Below are 20,875 nucleotides of genomic sequence, written 5' to 3' on the forward strand. Positions count from 1 at the left end.
AACATACATACAATGTAACAGAAATCACTTTAAATTTGTATCAGTAAACTAAAATCCATACCAATGTAAAACATCCTGATATTAATAGCTTTTTTTTACACAAAGTAGATTCAATAATCTATCTATTAATCCTATTTCTTTATCCCCTCTTTTTCTTTTTAGAATGAAATCTCTGAATCTAATCTCCTTTGTTCAGCTTTTTTCCTGACCATTACCAATAACAACTTGTAACCAACTCCCCTAAATGATGACAAGCATTCATAATTTATTTTGGGGAATGTGGGCATAGTTCTCTAGACTACTTCCTGCTGATTGGACACACTGGTAATCTTTGAGGGACCCTGAGAAAATTTAGGATAATGGTTAAATCTTGGCTGGAGTAGTCTGTGAGGCTGTGTCATCTCAGCCAGCAGCCCTGAAGCTTTTTTGGATGTAGAACTCAGAGGAAACTGCAACAGAGGTGCTCTGAAACATTGGATCATCTGGGTCATCCATTCCTATCAGAGACTTTTCAGTGAGGTCTTCCTCAATCAAACCTGATATTTCTTAATGCAGAATGAATCCACAGTCTCTCATTTCCTGTGGAAATAAAAGCAGAACCTCTTTCCCAAAGTAACATATCTTTTGACTTAAATTTTGAAGTCAAGATATTTTTAAAACATATGGATTGGTTTAATCTATAAACTTTCATAAACAAATGTCTCTCAGCAGTGATAATTTGTTCCATTAGCCATCAAAAAATTTAAAGACAACACAATAAAATACAATATCCAGATTCTCTGTCTATTTTCTATCTTTACATGGTTTATTATATTTTTATTACTCTATTTCTTAAGGACTTTTTTCTACCCTTTTTCTTTTCTCTCCCAAGCCTACGTGTATTTTTAAACACACTGTAACCCATTTAGAGGATCTTTTTGTCTGACTGTGTCCTTATTGTGCATCTGTAACCTTTTTTGTCTGTTTGAGCAAGAAAACTGCTGCATAACTTAGATCATGGCATGCTGTTGCTGGCTTCTCCCCCTCAGTTCCCTGAGAATCTAGTCTCATTGTGGAGGCATGTTTACCTCCCCAACTCTGGGAAGTTTCTAGGTCCATGCCACTACTGGCAGCTCATAAATACCATTTAAGTGTTTGTTAACAGGACCTCTTAAAAGAGCTACCTACTTTTGCTGCTAGCACTGAGTCAGGAAGCCATCTTTTAAAGGAGCTATGCCTCTGCTTGCCACTAGCAAACATAGTCTACCCAAGGAAAAGCAGTTTCAAGAAACCAAGCTTGACTCCGTTTTTGTGTGTTTAGAATCCTTTTTAAAGCTTTTTCAGGCTTTATGTGAAAATTCTTGCCGAACATTTGGACACCATATGCAATTGGACGTCAAATACCTGACAGCTGCTTCCCAAATTACCACACAGAGGCTTGTATTACTTATAAATGCTAGGATAATAGCTCAGGTTTGTTACTAGCTAACTCTTACATTTAAATTAACCCATATTTCTATTTATGATCTGCCATGTGGCAGTACCTTTATTAGCTTGACACATTCATCTCCTGCTTCCTCTGTGTCTGGCTGGTGACTCCTAACTGTGCCTTTCTCCTTCACATCATCCTTAGTTTGATCACATCACCTATACTTTCTGTCCAGCTACTGGCTAATCATTGTTTTATTAAATCAATTCGGGTGACAAATCTTTACACTGTGCAAGAGGATTATTACACAGCACATATACACATGCACCCCCTCAATTTTAGTGAAATGAGAGCAAATTCTTCTATGATGAAGTGAGTATTTTCATTTTACTCAACATTAAAACTTTCAGGATCATTATCTGTGTCTATAAGTTTTGATTGAGTTCACACGCTCATGTGGAGGCAGTTGTAACATACAGTTTGCTCCCATTGTGACTGATGGTGGTATATTGCAGTTTATATGAACAGAATTATGAGCTGTTTGGGAACCAAGCCCATGTTTGCTTCTGCTCTGTAATTGTTTTAATTTAGTCAGAACATTGTTTTTATTTTGATGCCATGCCTCACTAGTGTTTATTTTGCTATTTCCATGAAAATGAAGACAGTTGATTTTTATTATTTACAGATTTTACTTTGTTAACCTTTGTATTATTAACTTTGTATTATTAAGAACTTTGAAGTCCTTTTGAAAGCATGGAGTTTGGATTTTGAATTGCTTGCTCTGTGCACTTCCAGTGGAACACATGCCTTCTGCTTTCCTTAGGCTTTTACTGTGAACTACAGCCCTTTCATGGTTTACTCAGTGTTATGGTTCTGTGTTTTGAGGCATGTTGGTGATTTTGCTGTTTAAAATGACTGTCAGATATAGTACTAAGTGTTGTGTAGTGTTCCTAAGTGGAAGAAGGCTGAGCTGTGCCTTAACAAAAAAAGCACACGTGCTAGGTAGGCTACATTCAGACTTAAGTTATAGTTTTGTTGAGTATTTTAAATAAGTCATATAGAGATAAAAATGCACGAACACTAATGCTGTTTGATCAGCTGTTGAAAAGGTGACATAGCCTCCCAGGAACGTGACCCTCTACCCTCTAAAACAGTAGTTCTGCCTTCCTAGTACAGTTCCTCGTGTATGGTGACCCCTAACCATAAGATTATCTTATTGCTACCTCATAACTCTAGTTTTGCTACTGTTATGAATTGTAATGTAAATATCAGGTATGTGGGATATCTGATAGTTGACTCCCAAAGGGGTCATGATCCAAAATCAGTAGTGAATCACTAATTCAGGGTTCTTGGTAGCTTTCTAAAGCTTGACTCCTTGTGACTGGTGAAAACTGACTGTCGTTTTATCTTTGTTGTTGGAACTGTTTTTAACAGAATGTTAGTAAGCAAGCACAGAGAATGGGGTATGTCATGTTTCCAAGTGAACTTCTGAAAGCTTTACTTTGATTTCTTGAATTAAATGAAACAGTCAAACCATCATTGTAATTAACTGATTTTTCTATTTGACATATCTGACACTGATTTAAAGCTCCCATCATTGAACTTTGAATTTCTTCTATTTATGGAGCCAGCAAAGTTGCATCACCACACTTTGACTGTGTAAATAGGATGGTTTAAATAAAAGCTGAGGATAGTGTTTTTTTTGGAACTTACTTGATCTGGATAAAGTTATACTTTATTGGGTATTGTGTAAAACACCTTCTCTGCTTTTGTTACATTTGTGTCTTTTTCAAGATAATCATAAAGCAGGGCCGTGGCATTGGGTATTTAGTCCCCTCTTTTGCATATTGAGAACTGAGTCTCATACATAGAGTCATGGCAAACTCTGGAAGTGTATAAATAAGTCCTGGCTATTTTAATGCAAATATATAAAAACTCATTGGAAAAAGTTTAGTATAAATGCTATACTAGGTGGGACACTCCAACAGTGGGCATAAGTTAGGACCATCTCAGGCAAACCAACACATCCAAATACTGTATCAGGCATGTATATTTTCAGAAGCTTTCAGAGTCTGCCTGTGATGTGTTGCACATGTAATCCCAGCAGTGGGAGATTAAGGCAGGAGAAATGAGAGTTTGAGACCAGTCTGAGACACTTAGCAGAATCCTGTCTCAGTAAAATCAAATAGTACCAAGATGAAGCCCTTGGTTACTGATTCTCACTGAAAAGTCCCTGCCCTCAGTGTGAATTGCTTGTTTGTGACTGTTAGTAATCCTCACAGTGTTACACACATGGGAAAGAATGTGAAGCATCCTCCTTTGCCAGTTTTATTCATTGTGACATTTCTTTTTTTCTGGAACATTTTCTGTTCATCTTAAAACATTCATTAAATGTTATTTATGTTCTATTCCTTTCAAAGTAAAGATTGCCTTAGTAACAAGCAATCATTTTTTCTTAAATTAGTCCTTTTGTTTCTTACTATAAATATCATACGGTAATTAAAAGTAAAAGTGGAAAATGAAAGTAGTTTTATATGTACTTGATGAAAGTAGATTATCTGAATGAGTATAATTTAACTTTATATTCTATTACAGAATTAATATAAAAATGTACTATATAACTTATAAGGATAAGAGCCTGAGAAGATAGGTTAATGACAGCATGTTTTTGAAGAGATATTCTTGGTACATTAAGTAATTTGGTATTATAGGTTCTTGGCAAAAATAGGCAGTGTGGCATACCTTTCTCCAATGATTTGTTTGCTTTTCTTTCAGATAGAACATTAGTAGAAACACCATGCTTACAGTAATTTTCTGCGAGTGCTCAGTAATTGTATTCTTCAGGAAAATTTAGGTTTAATTTTATATGATAACTATAATTAGTATATTGTTAATAGACAGAAGTGAGGCATATACCCAAACTTACAGCATTTGAAAAATTATTAGATGTGATATGGTACTCTAGGCTGTGAATAGAAACTGAGAAAAAGATGCCAGTGGGAAAAATTGGTAAAAGCTAAAGTTTAAAGTTGAATTCATAGTATTATATCAGCTTTAATTTTGTAGTTTTGAGAAGTGTATCATAACTGCCCTTCGGGAAAATGAGTAAAATGTGTACAGCAACTAACTGTACTATCTTTGTAACTATTTTGTAAATCTAAAGTTACTAAAAAGTAAGTTTATTTAAAGCAACAATGTCAAGTTTATTCGTTTGAGAGTTACAGTTTAGAAGTCACTTTTCTATGTAAGGGTTTGAAATTTTTTTTGAATTGTTAGTTACCTTAAAAATGTAGACTTCATGAAATAGAGAAAGGAAGTCCATGGAAGGAAGTATGTGGTCATGGGTTTGTCTTCCAGCTCTAGGAAGTGTAGGGTTTTATCTTTTGAACATTATAGTGATGTTTGTGAATACTTCCTCTTTGATTCTTTAAAGGGGAGATACTGGTATGGGTTTTCTTTTGTTTTCTGCTTCCTCTTATACTTCCTTGTAATGCAAACAGGTCCTGAAGATGGCTTCTGATGCACTACTTGGGTTGTTTTGTTTATTTTTTCCTTTATTAGTGTATGATTTGGAGACAAAATGGCCAATGAAAGGATTTGTGATTTGACATTGAGTCCTCAGGGTCATTTCTTTACAGTAACACTTTCTTGAGTTTCTCCAACAAATACTAGACATCTTTTTTCTGTTGTTAATGGATATGAGTGAAGATGAACATAACCCTTACAGAGCCATTTCTGAAACTGAACTAAAATAATACATAATTGATTGCTGCCAAGGTAGTGGAAATTCTCAGTTTCCAAAATTGTCTGTAGCATGGTAACTTTTCAAAGACTGTAGAAAGAACACTCTGTAGTTTGCCAAAACTATTACGTAATTTTCATTAATCAGAGTAAAATAGCCATGCTGGTCGTGTAAACGGTTTCCTGCCTTTGTTGCCAACTGTAATGATTTAGTTAAATTTCATAAAGTGAAATAGAACTATACTTAAAGGATATAGTTATTTAAAACAGTAGGCCCAGAGTAAGTTGTCAGGTTTTAAAGTTTCCTTTTTTTGTTTGATAGTCTTTATCCATAGCTGGTGTTACTAATCTCATGTTAATAGAATTTACAACTTTCTTTTTTTCAAGACAGGATTTCTTTGTGTATCTCTGGCTGTCCTGGAAGTAGCTCTGTAGACCAGGCTGGCCTTGAATTCACAGAGATCTGCCTGCCTCTGCCTCCCAAGTACTGGGATCAAAGGTGTGTGCCACCATCACTTGGCAGAATTCACAGCTTTATTTCTTGGCTATAAAACATGATTGTTTTAATCTTGGCATCAAAGTTCAGAAGAAAAGGGAGTTTTGTTATTTTTTTCCAGGTCAATGCTAAATCCCATTAATTATGTAATAGTTCACAAAACCCAGCCAACCAACCAAAGAGCATTAAAAATGTTGCTTTGGGGACTTGTTCACCATTCAGCTGGCTGTCATTTTGTGAACATCAAAGTATAACATGAGAATAGCTAATATATATTTCCTGTTACCAGGCATTTATGTTTGTTACTTCATTGTATCTCACCACAGAGATAAATCTCTGAGATAAATTGAAGCCCCCTTCACATATCAGGCTGGAAGAGTAACAGGTGTCAAGCTATCTTCAAGACTGTCCTTGAGACTTCAGGCAGTGAAAACAAGGTCCTTCTGTATTATTCACAATTTGATTTGTGCTGATACAGCTTCCGGGATATGCTGACACGTGGCAAACTTCAAATAACTTCACCTTTTCTTTTTTTTTTTTTTTTTTTTTTTTTTTTTTTTTTTTTTTGGTTTTTTTGGTTTTTCGAGACAGGGTTTCTCTGTGTAGCTTTGCGCCTTTCCTGGGACTCACTTGGTAGCCCAGGCTGGCCTCGAACTCACAGAGATCCACCTGGCTCTGCCTCCCGAGTGCTGGGATTAAAGGCATGCGCCACCACCGCCCGGCTAAACTTCACCTTTTCTTAAGCAAGTGGTTGCTCACATTGAGTGACCCAGAGCAGATTGTCTGGGGGTGCCCAGCCTGGGTAAGGTCTCTTGTTTCTTGTTTCAGTTTTGACTGGGCTCATCTTACGATATCCCAACATTTTAGGTATTCTTGTCTCCACTAATTGCCAAATACTTGTTCACTGATTATATGCCATGAACTTCTAAAACAGCTCTAGAGAAATGCTCACCCTGTGACCCTGTCAGTGTGAGACCACAGAAGCTCTTAGTCAGCTTGGGACTTGGATTCAGGAATTAGGATACAAGGAATGGTTGGGTGCATGTCTGACAGGTGGGATGCAGTCACATAGTCTCAGGCAATTGGCTGGGAGACAAAATGGTACAGGTGTGTTAAACAGATGCTAACATTCATCTTTCCAGAATGCATCCATACCATCCGTCATCATCCTTACTGCAAGGCCACAGCCCTGACAGTCTCTCACACTAATCTGCCATACTGACCGCTTTTCTCTATCAGTGCTTGCCTTTTTGTTCTTAGATATTTCCATTTTTAAGCAGCTAAATTGACCCATAAACCCCACACCCTCACCATAGCCAGGACAGCCTCTACCTAACCTTGTACCACTGGGATTCATATTGACCACTCAGATCCTCTAATTTATCATCCTCTGAGTGATGGGCTTGACGACTACATTTATTCTACTCTTGTGTATCTGAAATTTTTCCATTTCTAATAGCTTACATATCTAGTAGATACAGTTATTAAAATTATTAACATTTTCAGTTCTAACAGCTCAACAGAAAACGTTTGCTACCTGTTACCTGTTAAAAAATCCTACTGATTTTTTTCTCTTAATAATTATATTGGTTTAGTGGGGACTGATGTTGAAAGTCGTTAGTTAAATACACAAATAAGAAACAATATGCTGGGGACTTGTTTTTATTTTTCTTTTACAATTTCACTGCATATACACAATGTACTTTGATCATATTCTTCCTCCTTATCGTTTTTAATCCCATTCCCCATCCCATCAACCCCCTTTTCCCTAACAGATCACTTTATTTTCATTTTGTTTGTGGCCTGCTGCGTTTAATAGGTTGTCTACCTGTACACGGAAAGGGTCTTGTATAACCAAGGGTAGACTCTGACTCACAATCCTTCTGACTCAGCTTCCTGGGTGTTATAGTTACAAGTATGTGTCAGTGTGCCAGCAAGAATATTTAAATCCTTGTTTCCAGGGCTGGAGTGGCTTGGTGGTCTTGTAGAGGACCTGGATTTGGTTCCCAGCACCCACATCAGGCAGCTTACAACTGCTATAATCCAGTTCTAAGGGTTCAGATGCCCTCTTTTGGCTGCTGTGGGCACTTGTGTGCACTTGGTGCTCATTCATACAAACAAGAAATACGTCTACAAACAAATTTTTAGAAGTCCTTATCTGCATTGTGTTTGAGGGTTTTTATTAATGTTTTAAGTTTTATCTTTGCTTAATGCAGTTCAAAGTTTTAAATTAAATAGTCAAGAATCATAGGAAGCTGAGATTGTTCTTAGCATGTTTAAGGCCCTGGACTATATCTGTTCCTGTGCCAAAAAAAATAAAGATAAATGAAAAAAGCAAGATCAGATGGTTACCTTTTAATTTTTCTAAATGTTTAAGAATTTTACTTGCTTCTTGGTTTTCCTTGATATGATCTGAGGTTTTAATCTTAGAGAGTTACTACATTGTAGTTTTTAGTAATTTTTTTTCATTACTTTTTCTATGGGCATAAGGATTATGAAACCCTAATATTGTCACAGTCTTAAATAAATTGCTAGTTTTTCCAAATAGATGTCAAGATGAGCTTTAAGAAAGTTGTTAAACATGTATTCTTGTACCTTATTAGTCCCAGTATTTTCTGATCTGTTCCTGTCTTGCACCTTCAAATGATCATTGTTTTCCTTTTTTGTTGCCCCCTTTATGCTGTTGCTTTCCTCATTATACTAGGAAAACAAGCAGGAAACGAGTTGGAATTCAGATTTTGCATTTGCTATTTCCTATAGTGAAGGGTAAGGTCTAGAGTGAGTTTGGGTTGTCAGAGTGATGGGAGTGGCTTCTATGAGAAGCGGTACCGTTACTTCATCAACCTGTGGCCTTGTTTTCTGGGGTGTCCCTGCCGGTGTCATCCCTGAGATAACACTGTGCCTGGCATTGAAACTTGCATTGTTTTGCCAGTGGGACTGTCCTCTTACTACTTTGGATGTACTCTTATCCCTGTCTTACCTCTACCTAGTCACGTGACCTCTGCAAGTGGGCAACTTTCTCTGTCATGAAGGTGCCTAAATAGGCTTTCCCAGGTTTTTCAGAACATTTGGGACACCATTTAGGGGAAGAGGTTCTCTGAAGATAAATATCCTTGTCTGGGCGTGGGTGGGAAAAGATGCAGTTACTAATGGTAACATCACTAAATTATTTCCAGATATGAGCCCTGTATTTCTCATCTTTTGTAGCAGGTAATTATGTGGCTGAACTACCAAAATGTAAGAGGGAGGCAATGCTGGGAACAGCCTCACCAGGATGCTGGGTCAGGATGAGGCTTTTGGCAAGAGACTCAATTTGGTGTGGCATGGTTATGGAGGTGGGGAAGACCTGGCTTTGCTCACTTTTCTCATGAGGCCATGGCAAAGTATTCATCTCTTCTGGGCCTCCAGTTGGATCTAGTATGAGTCAAGAGGAAGAACTCACTTGCTGTTGTGAATAAGGATGATGAGAAGAAGGAGCCTGGGAGTCTCCTGGTTGTGCTCTGACCTAACACTAGCTAAGGGAGCCTGTGGTGGTGTTCTTCCCAGTCCCAACACCTGCAAGTGATTGTACTAGAGTGACCAGGAGGAATGTTAACATGTCATCGTTCCCTGAGAAAAACGAGAAAAGATGCTTGTCTGGACTCCACTGGGATGGGGTGTATATTAGGATGGAGGACACTGGGAGATTACCCATGGTGCTAACATATCAGTCTCAGGTCACACTGGACAGTTGTTTTCTCTGATAAACTCCTGAGGGCTGGAAAGGTGTTTAGCTCTGAAAGTGTTTCCCAGAAGCAGTGAGAGTCTGCTGCCTGTACTGGTTGCATACTCAGAGTTTATCTGAGCATGGTCATGAGCAGGATTGGCAGAACTTTCAATGATAAAAAGGTCTTGATTGGGAAGGAGCTGACACAGTGATGGCGAATGAAAGCCCCACAGCAGTCACAGGGCGATTGGTTTTGAAGAGTTTTTACTCTGTCCAAATCTTGGAGGAACAGCCATCAAGAAAGCCTGTCTAGGCCAGCACAGAAAAAGGCCATGCAGATTGTATTAGGTATTCTCTTTCATCATCACATTGAGGACAAAAAGGTAGGCTCAGTTCACTCTTTTAAGAGCTTCTGTGAAAGTTTTCAGGAACTGTCTTGTTTTAGTAAACAAAGTTTGCCAGGAATAATTTTAAAAAATTTTAAAATTAAGTAAAGTATAAACTTAGATTAACAGGTGTATATGATATACTTTTAAGGGCCATTTGCATTTGTGGAGCTCGGCCAAGAATGGCCTTGTCCAGGGAACTCGAGTGAGTCAGACAGGTAAATAGCAAGTGTCTGATAAGTGTCATTCAGGTTTGTGTGGCATTTACTTTGGGTTAGGTCCTGTACTAGCTAATGGAACTGCAGAGTGTTTTCCAGGCAGAGGTTGAGTCCATAGGTAAAACAGGGTGAATCACCAGAATAAAGGATGCAGCTAGCTTTGGATGTGTTCTTAGAACCCAGCATACTCAAGCACCGGTATCTCCTTCTTCTGCTAGACATTAGGACTCAGCCTTATTGAATGAAAGAAGTCAACTGATAGAGGAACCAGAGTTTGATACTTTTGTGGTTGTAGCTATTTGATATTCATAAGATTCATAGTTTAGCATCTGGGAGAAGAGTTTAATGATACATGTGTTGCCCATTCCGTTTCTAGAAATAAAACTGAAGACAAAGATGATGGTCATGATTGAGGTGCCCTATGCTGCCTACGAATTATGTCCAGAGTTTTTTATTTGAAATTAAAGGATGATGCCTTTCGATCAGCATTGTTCTTCACTAATTCATAGACAGGCTTTTCCTGCATTTTAAATGCACCTAAAAAGATTAACCTCCTGCACCCATCTTCTTTTTTTTAGTGGGAGTTTCCTGTTCAGCCCAGAGTCTTCCTATCTTAGGCAGAGGCTACTTCTTTTAGCCATTATCTCCTGGAATGGCAGTGTCTTTTTGTACAAGAAGCCTTTACTTTGTACATCAGCTGTGTAAATTGATGGGTCCAGGCTAGGCCTATCTGGCAGGGCTTATGTCCATGTCTGGGAGGCCCAATCCTGGCTACTCTTAGGGAGATAATTTGTGCTTTGGTGACCTGCTTTGTCACCACTTTATGAACCCAAATCTAGATGATCTGAAGCTTGGAAAAGGAATGGGATGAAAAGTCAGTTGTGGCCTGGAACACAGAGGAAAGTTAGAATTTTTAAAAGCAGTACCAGTATGATACAGCCAAGTTGAGAAGTTAGGAAGAGCCTAGGAGAAGAGGGTTTTCATTACAGCAACCTTCAGGACATTGAAATTGTTAGGATAGTTTTAAGTAGACACCTTTTGGCCTTTTAAAAAGAACCAAGCCTTATTTGACTTTCTGTGTGTGGCTTATTAAATGTAAACACATACACAATTTAAAGGGAAAAGGTAATCTTTTTATGTAGGACTATTTTGATTTATGGTTTCCTGGACTTTGAAATCCTCCTTCTTCCTTGATTAAATGTGTTCAGTGGTTTTAAAAGTTCATAAAATTGTGGGGATGGCTCTTTTTGGTATAAGTGGGTGTTAATACAGCACTAGGGAGGCCACTAAGAGGATTATTGAGCATTGTGTAACAACTGTGTATGTCACTGCTGAAAAAGAGTGAGGTTTTAGAAACCGAGATCCATCAACAAACAAATACACTGTTTTTAAATGTAAAACTGAGACTAATAATGAAACTAAAAGTTTATAAGATACTTCTTTTAGAAAGATAAAATGCTGTTGCTTTTTTTAAGCATTATAAATCAGACCAAAGTTCTTTATGATCTTTCCATTTTCCCAGGGATCATTTTATCATTTGTTCTTCCAAATCATGTAAATACCTGTATATACATGCACGTAACTACGCACCCCTCACTATGGAATAGCAATTTTGTTTTAAATAAATGGTTACAGGGGACCAGATTATACCAATTGCTGCTTCATTGTAATAAGACCATTTGTCCTATGTTTTGCTTTTCCTACTCTAGATAATATCACTAGTAGCAAATAGCATCTGGTATCTACTGTGGTAAAATTCCACCTTCATCTTCCTTTATATTATGTTACTAATGCTGGAAACTTTGCATCTTAAGACTAAAACTTTTAGAATGCTTTTTTATAAAGTGACATGAAAGCAGAAAGGAAGCTTAAGGGGTTGGATGGGGACTAGGATGGGGGAAAGGAATAAACAAACACATTTTCTTTGGAATGCTGTAATGAAACCTAATATTGCACATTCTAATTAAAGTTTCTTTTTAAAAAGAATGCCTTTTAGAAGCTGGTAAGAAGAGAGCTTTTTGTTACATGTGCACTTCTGGCCTTTGTCAGGTTCATGGAGTCCAGTGTGTGCTGGGCCAGAGGCTGGAGATAGGAAGGCTGGGATTCAGGAATGAGGTGGCAGCATGCCTCATTCTAGAGAGGGATGCAGCCTTAGACATTTCCTCAGTAGATGATAGCTTAGAAGCCTGCATCTGTGATGATATCCTTATTTAGGAGAGAGTTGTAGGACCTATTAGGCTAGTTTGAAGGACATTTGTTTCTGAAAGGTGCCTTCTGTTATGGGGCTTGGTCATACTGGTATGAAGAGAATCATTGCTGCAGAGGGAACTCAGCTGTTCTAGGAACTGTTGGGCGGGAGTAATATTAGGTAGGCTGAGAAGGAAACAGTGCTTATATGTAACTGGTTTGGGGGAGTTTGGTTGAGGATATTTCAACATTCCATGATAAGGATTTTTAGTGAATGGGCTAGCTATCAGAAATGTCTAACTCCTCCCTGCTGTTTAACCAATGACAGCCTTTGAACAAGCCTTGTTATACTGCTTTAACCAAGTGATAGTAGTATTCACTTTATGCAGTGACTGGGTTGAGATTACATGGGTGCATCGCTCAGTGCTGAACAAAAGTGCCTCTAGCATGTGACATACTTGTTTGCCCTAACTGAGGACTCCTTAATGCCTTTGTCACTGATGTCTCTATGCATAGGACTGAACCTGCTTGCTTTCGTGCTTTGCTACACAAAAGAAGTTACTGTATGGTTCTGTTATTTTCAGAATAGCAAAAGAAGCCCTATTGCTGTGTCTTTTAACAAATACTGAATGCCAATTAAACATCAATCAGAGCTTCTTCTGGTTGAATGCTAGATAGGACCATTCACATAACACTCAACAGGAAGAGAAAGTGTGTGCTGAAAGTAATTACTAGGGGAAAAAAACCTGTGGGCCTTGAAGAAGGCACTTCGCTGTGAAAATGTTCTTTGGTTTTAATCTTCACCCTTCTGGATAGTTCTTACGACTCTCCTTGGTGGTTTGCTTTGCTATCTCCATATTCATTTTCAGGTTTGGTTTGGTTTGCCTGATTTTCATAGGAGATCATCTATTCTAAAGTTAAGTCAGTGGGAAAAGTGAGATTTCTTTCAGAGGGGTCTGTGGAGTTCCATTTGATATTTAAGCGTATCCATTTGGAAATAGCCTTTATTCCCCTCTATTTTGTTGCCCCCACCATCTGAAGAATGTGTGTGTTTGTGCATGTTATGTTTAATTAGTATCTTTCAGTTGCACCTGTTCATTTAAACTGAGCTTTTCCTCTTTGCCAAAAGCAGATATGTTAAGAAAAAATCCCAACTAGGGCCTTGTAAAGATACCTAAGACCTGCACAGTCTCATCTGCTTTCCCAAATTAGCTAGAAATGTTTCAGCTTTCTTAGCTAAGCTACTCTTTAAAACAGTCTATAATCAGTTGAATCATCAAGCTTCTGGCTTAGAATATTGAAGAAACTTTTACATAGAGTAGATAAAGAATAGAATAAAAATGTCTGATTGGGTCTCATTATTTATTATGGAAAGAATGCTTTCCCTGAAGACTGACTGGGAACAAGATGTTTAACTGTCAGCCAGGGTGGAGGCCTATTTGTTGGTCAGCTTTCAGGTTCCATGTTTCCCCACTTGTGATGAGCCTGCCAGCTATCCTGTCCCTCCCTTCCCGCCCACTCTTCTCATTTTTCTTGGATAAGGCAGTGATACAGCACATATGTGGCAGTTAGAATTAAAAGCCAATGTCTGTTTTCTAGAGCAGCACCATGTCATCATGTCATTGTAGATTTATGTTCTGCTCTGATGTGTGTGGATAAAATGCCTTCTCTTTCCTGTCCACACGCTCCTGGCTTGTGTATGTTCAAGCAGTAGGACTCCATTTATCACAGGCAATAGGAAGAGGCTCAAAGATATAAAAGGGTTACTGTTCACATTTCCTGTGCAGCTCCCTCTGATCTTCCTGAGCTGTAATTCCTTCACGATGTTAAATGTTCCCAGGCTCCTTTAACCTTCTGGCCTGCTTGCACTGGCCAAGTTTGTCCCAGGTGATTATGTAGGCGAGCAACCTCCTGTTTCAAGTGTAGCAGTCACATTCTCCGTGAGATAGGCCATCTCCCTGCTTTGCAGTTCCAGAAGGAAGCCTTCGATTTAAACAACAGAATAGTAACATACTAGGTTTTAAAACTGGCGTCTAACAACTGTGTTGTAGGTTTTTAAACTGGTGTCTAACAACTGTGTTTGTTGTCAGATGAATTCTGTAGGGAGTTCACTCTGCCTGTTTTGATCCAGAGCCTTTATGTCTGAATGCAAACAAGTTGTCTTTTAGATTCTACATTCTTCCTCCTAAAGCCACTCTGGAGAAATGTGTTTCAATTCTAAAGGAGCACATTTTGACCTTTTCATCACACTTTAGCCAGTTATTTAGTCAGTCATCTGAAGTTGCATCAAATACAAAGTGGCAACACGTCTGATTTTTTGACAGTTCAGAAGAACAGGTACTCACTTCTTTCTAGATTTAAAAATATACAGCAGCCCATTTTGATTCCGTAATTTTAAATACATGTATTTTTGTGGCTGGAGAAATGTTTTCTGTTTTTGCCTTTCTCGATTAAGCTTTAGAAGAAATTTAATGCCATGAAGTCTGAATGTGTCCACAGGATAGCAAGCACGTATGACCATTCTGTCCCATCTCAGCTTCCACTAGGACATAGCTCTCTTGGCATATTGGATCCCACTGCTTATAGCAGACCTTTGTTCTCTTTCAGTATCTTGGAGCCTAAAGACTTGGGGGACAGGAGTTAAAGCAAAGGAGTTTCTAGGACGATGTCAGTTTGTTGTCACTTTGGCAAAATCAGCTGTTTACAATGTGATCAACTGTAATGCAATTTACCCACAAGTGATGCAATTTTATGTGGACGTGGGTAGATAAGTCCTTAGATTTCTTATGTTTGCATCTTTGGGGAGTCAACAGGAATGCTTGATGTTTCTCATTTGTCTGTAGTTCTTTGGTGTAGTATGAAGCTGTTATATAATAGGTGTCAGTAACAAGTTTTTTGAATGAATGATAGTGTAAATTGCTTTTTGTAGATTCTTGATCCATACGTGCATATTTATGTGTGTTTCTAAATCTGTTGTCCTCACCCTTTCTGTTAGCCTCAAATGGTAGACACTGCTTAGAATCTTTTTGCCATGAAGCAGTTAATTCCATCCTAACATTCTGCACCCAAAGTCCTTAGGTGGTCTGTATATCACTGGGCTAGTCAAGATACTGCTGTCACAGAAAACAACAACAACAAGGACGTAGTGAACAATTACTTCAGATACAACCTATGAATATTGCCCAAGCTATGAGCAAATTCACAATTTTTACAATAGAAAGCACAAATTTCTCCCAAGGATTAACTGTTTCTAGAAAAAGCATTAAATAACAGTACCAGTAAATTAGCAGATATTGGCTGAATGCTAATGTGAGCATTGTGCCTTCCAATGTGGCCTCCCCAAGGATGTGAGAAATCTTACTCCTCCATCTAAGGTTCCTTCAGTAAGTGGTCTAGTCCAAAGGTAACTAGCCTAAAGTAAATTAGGTATGATTATGTGTAAAGTGAGAGGCTGAGGGGAGGGGAAGTCATTTGGACTGGGATAAGGAAGTGGTGAAAGATTTGTAGAGGAAGTGTGAATACGACATTGAACAAACAGTTGTGGTCTGGATGTAAAGAAATGGGGAGCCATTTATAAACAGGGGGATAGTTACACATGCCCTGCTTCATGCTAGACTTCTCTCCATCTTAAACTTACTTGCTCTTTGTTCTGCAGTGGAATTCAAAGAAGCCTCTGCCCATGACGTACATTAGCTCCTTTAGCTACCTTAGGATCAGTTCAGTAGGAAAACCATCTCACATTCTCTTTCCCAGTTAAACATTTCAGCAGGAAGCTAGGAAGAAATATTGGGAAGTAAAATTTATGACTACAGAATGGCCCATCTAACCTCACTGGCAAGATCAACTGCACAGAGCTGAGTGATGTCTTGATTTGAATTTGAACATAAAAAGAAGTATTTCCAAATTCACTACTTTTGCATATATATGGAGCTGAAATCATTAGAAATATAATTCCCTAGGAATTTTATTTACTTCTGATTGTTTTATAATAAGCAATTCTTATATTCATCTCACAAAATATTTAGCTATACCTTTTGGTTTTGTAAAACAAATTTAATTTTTTCTCTTGAGACCTTTGATTGTATTTACTTGATAAAGGCAAATATACCCAGTGCATTTAGTTTAGCATCAGGCTTTGCAGATGGATGTTTCCATTTCTTGGTCACAGGGACAGCAGCACAGAAACCACAGCAGGCTCAGCACCGACACATTTAGACAGTCTGCAGCTTTGGTTTCTAGGTCTGCTGCCAGGGGGCAGTTCACATGGCCTGTGTCTGCTTCTGGGTATGCCCATTGTCCAATTGCATGTGTTGCTGCCAATGAACCATCTAACTTCCCACACTGTTTTGTAACGATCTGGAGTCTTTCAAGATGTCAATTGGTATTCCATGATTAAAGGGTGTGTTGGCTAATTTTAGGGGATTTGAGAGTAATCACAGTGTGCTTTTGTATTTTTTATAGCACAGATTTCCTGCATTCGAGCTTTGACACACCCACTCCATCCTTCTAATTTCTTTCCCCTCTTCTTTAGAAATGCTTATTAAAATCTCCTGCAGAGCAGGTTTTGAAGTGTCTCACACACACTGCACATGTATGACAAGTGTCTCACACAGTGTCATTGAAGCTTGCTGCCATGTTGCTCTCAATGATCAGCAGTTAACCAAACATGTTAAAAGTTATCTCCAGGGGAACAGAGCAGGTTGAGGTGGTAGGAGACAGGTTTTTTGTTTTGTTTTGTTTTGTTTTACTATTTCTATGTTTTTTCTTTTAGTCTGAACTCCTTTTGTGACCTTAAGAATACAAAGAAAAAGAAAAAAATTTACTTATAATAGATTACTTAAAACTTTTGAGTACTAGCTTCTCTGTCATATGTAAACTTACTTTGTTTAGAAAATACCAAGATTTGTAAATGACTTTCAGAAATCAATTTGTCATATGAAATAAAGGAAATCTAATTGATAAAAATCCTATCTCACACTATGCTAGCCTGGTATCCTATACATGCTTCGTGGTTGCCATTGATACACTGTGCTCTTCCTTACTTGGTTTTTGATCATTCATATGGGAGAGCAGTTGTATTTTACTGTGTCTGTGTCTTCCCACCTTTTAGTATTGTGGCTGGAATCCAGCAGGCACTCCTTCAGTGTAGACACAGAGGAGAGACAAATTCACAGCCATTCCTAAAGAATATATTAATGCTGGTTACTATCAGATCACTTGGGGATTTTTGTTTGTTCTTATATAACTTACTAAATTTGTTCTTTGACAGAGTTCATACATGTATATAGTATTTTATGATTACACCCTCCATCCTTCATAGATTTCCTTAAGCACTTTGCCCCTCTCTTCAAGTCCCTTTCTGCCATTCAAGTTTTTTTGTTTTGTTTTGTTTTGTGACTGACTGAGTTTAACTGGGGTCAGTTGTATTATCATAGGTATATTTTCTCTAGAGGAACAGAACTTAGAGAATGTGTACACACACACACACACACACACACACACACACACACACACAGAGAGAGAGAGAGAGAGGATTTATTTATTAAAATGGCTTACAGGCTGTGGTCCAGCTAATCCAACAATGGCTATGTACCTATGGGAGGACCAGGAATCCAGTAGTTGTTCAGTCAATGAGCCTGAATGTCTTAGCTGGTCTTCAGTGTATGCCAGAATCCCAAAGAAGTAGGCTCTAATACCAGTGAAGGAATAGACTTTCTAGCAAGAAAGAGAGCAAGCTTCTTTCTTCCATGTCCTTATATAGGCTGCCAGCAGAAGGTGGCCCAGATTAAAGGTGGATTTTTCCCACCTCACAAGATCTGGATTAAAAGTGTATCTTCTCAACTCAAAGATCTGGATTAGAAGTGGGTCTTCACACTTCAAATGATTTAATTAAGAAAAAAAATCCCTTACAGGTGTTCCCAACCATTTGGATTTTAGATGATTTCCAGATATAGTCAACTTGGCAACCAACAATAGTCATGTCAATGGGTGTGGAGCTGAGCTGTCCATTGAAGCTTGGTAGGCCCACCAGTGAATAGATAACTGGAGATAATGGCTACCCTTCTTCCAGAATCCATTGGTAACCAATCATCAGGGAGGGTAGGGCTCCATGAACCTCTCCCCTATCCACAATTGAATATTAAGGCCCAGTGTAGTGCAGGCCTATTGCAGTCAGCTGAAACTGCTGTGATGTCATGATTACATTGACTCTGTTGTGCCTACAAGATAGCATCCCACAGCACTTCTATCTATCATTCAGCTCTTACATTCTTTCTGCCTCTTCTTCCTAGATATTCCCTGAGTCTTGGAGTCCTGTTTGGGGCTGAACATCAACTGTCACTTTTCTCAGCACACTGATCAGCCATGCATGGCTTTATTCACTGTCATTCATTATATAGAGAAGTTTCTCTGTTTTAGGCTGAGAGTAGCATTTGCTGGACCCTGAGCAGCTGCTGAAACTAGTATTAGCTCCTAAGAGAAAGTATATTCTTTCACTTTTTAAACTATTTTATGAGATTATAATATAATTATATCATTTCCTTTCCTTTCTCCAAACATATCCATCTACCCTTCCTTGTTCTTTTTCAGAGTCATAACCTCTTTTAAATTAATTGTTCTCTCTCTCTCTCTCTCTCTCTCTCTCTCTCTCTCTCTCTCTCTCACACACACACACACACACACACACACACACACACACACACACACACATTTCTTTTTCTAAGTAGGACCTGCTCAGTAACCTGCTACTCCTGTGCATGTTTTCAGGGCTGGCCATTTGGTATTAGGTAACCTAAAATAATTTTAAAATATAGCTTAATAATTTTAAAATTTGTATCTGCCCTAAAAAGATTTTAGATGATAATCATAAATACACAAAAGTTATTAACTAATTCCACTTCTTTCTTCTAAATTTCCCAATTCATAGAAGCTTTTTATTTTCTTTCACTGTCTTTCTGAAATTGATCACAAGTGACCATTGAGTTCATCTCAGTCTGCTTTCTTCTCTAAGGAGACGAAACAGGGCAGGGCAACCCCCCACCCCTTCTTTTGCCTTTCTTTCATTGGTAGATAGCAATCTGTGTCAAATCCCATCCTCACATGAATAAACTATTTATGAGATGAACAAACACTAACTCAGAGCAGTGCAAGCAGTCACAGAGACCATTCTGAAGTTGACCTTTCAGACAGATGAGTGTGATGTGTCTGTTGGTCACAGATTGGGCTCTGATGTTCGAGAACAGATTTCTTAAGGTTATAGTTAATGCCTCTGATTAGAAAGACACTCTATTATAGCCCAGATCACCAGTGTTTGTCACTGTGTGACAAGGTTGAGGGTGGTTCCAGTTGTTAGGCTGGGGTGATTGATGGGGTCATTAATCTAGTTCCCACTCTGAAGGACATCTCTTTTTTAACATTTTACTTCTGTTGCCATTGTGCCAATTTCTTCTCTTTATGGCTACTGCAGTAACAAAAGAGATTCCCTGCCTATGGAGTCTTCTCCCAATATCTCATCCATGTTCTAGTATATAAATAATCAAATTCTTTTAGAAGGTGTGTGTAGGGGTTGGGGATTTAGCTCAGCGGGAGCGATTGCCTAGCTAGTGCAAGGCCCTGGGTTTTGTCCTCAGCTCAAGAAAAAAAAAAAAAGGTGTGTGTTTATGTATGCATGTAAATGTAGGGTGTGGATGTGAGTGCCTATGGGAACATATGTGGAGGCCAGGGGAAGACATCAGGTGTTCTACTCTATCATTCTCTACCTTGTTCCTTTAAGCCAGGGTCTCTTATTGAATCTGGAGCTACTGTAGCAGCCAGCAAACCCAAGTATCCTCTTGATTCCAACCCCAGAGCCCTTCATCATGCTGCAGTTATAGGCACCCCTGGATGCCATGTCTAGCCTTTTACATGAGTGCTGGGATCCAGACTCGTGTGTACAATGCATTTTCTTATCCACTGAGCTGTTTCTCTAGCCCCATAGCCATGCTTTGAAAATATAAACTTGAATATGATTCCAACTAAAACCCTTGTGGCTTATTTTAGATATAAATCGAAGCCCCATATGCTAAATCTAGTATTTAACTCCTTAAAATACAATCTCAACCCAAATCCACCCCCTTATCTGCCTGTTAGCCTCCCATTGTCCATCTCTGTCTTCTTCCCAGAATGCAGAGACTTCCCTCATTTTCTCATAGTCATTGAAGTCCCAGAAGCCTTGTATCATTTGTAGCACTGACTGACCTACCTCAGTGGACTCTTTCTTGCTTATCTCTCTGGAGGTTTGTGAGATTCTTGAAAACAGGAACTGCCTGTTAAGTCAGCTTGGTATCTCCATGTTCACCAGAACAGTGACTAGAGTTCAAAAGCTTCCCTTTAAATCAGGCAAGTGAAATAAATGAAGAGGAATAATATAGAGTTCACCTTTAAATTCTCTGAGCAGGACTTAGGGTTTTATTTTAGATTCTTACTTGACTCATAGTATAACGGATATCAATTTTATAGTGCTTCATATAATTTTTATTACTTTTCAGGTACAGTCATCTAATTAGTTTCTGTAAGCTACCTATCAATTCTTCCTGTTTTAACACTTCCATTACATTTCCTTTCAGATAAAGATGAATGTCATGCATCACCCAATATGAAAGTTTTAGAAGTTAGAAGACGTTTGCTAAGTCAATTTACTTCAAGTAAGTCTTAGCCCTAGCTCAAGATAGACTTCAGAGCAAAGAATAAAGGTGA

At 38.4% G+C, this 20,875-nt stretch overlaps 1 protein-coding gene across 48 annotated transcripts in view; it reads left to right on the plus strand.

The window, feature by feature from the left end:
• Window positions 1-20,875, plus strand: part of Znf438 (zinc finger protein 438) — a 173,805-nt gene that overhangs the window by 20,666 nt on the left and 132,264 nt on the right. For 34 of the 48 annotated variants that reach the window (XR_013051430.1, XR_013051431.1, XM_076572460.1 and 31 more), the window contains one exon: window positions 20,746-20,823. The exons of 13 other annotated variants lie outside the window; for them this stretch is intronic. The gene's annotated coding sequence lies outside the window, so the exon portion shown is untranslated. Of the gene's footprint in view, window positions 1-20,745; window positions 20,824-20,851; window positions 20,872-20,875 lie in introns of those variants that run through there. One more of the 48 variants, XM_076572441.1, reaches the window with a different exon arrangement.

This window comes from Peromyscus maniculatus, chromosome 5, assembly GCF_049852395.1.
Source record: "Peromyscus maniculatus bairdii isolate BWxNUB_F1_BW_parent chromosome 5, HU_Pman_BW_mat_3.1, whole genome shotgun sequence".
NCBI classification, from domain to species: domain Eukaryota; kingdom Metazoa; phylum Chordata; class Mammalia; order Rodentia; family Cricetidae; genus Peromyscus; species Peromyscus maniculatus.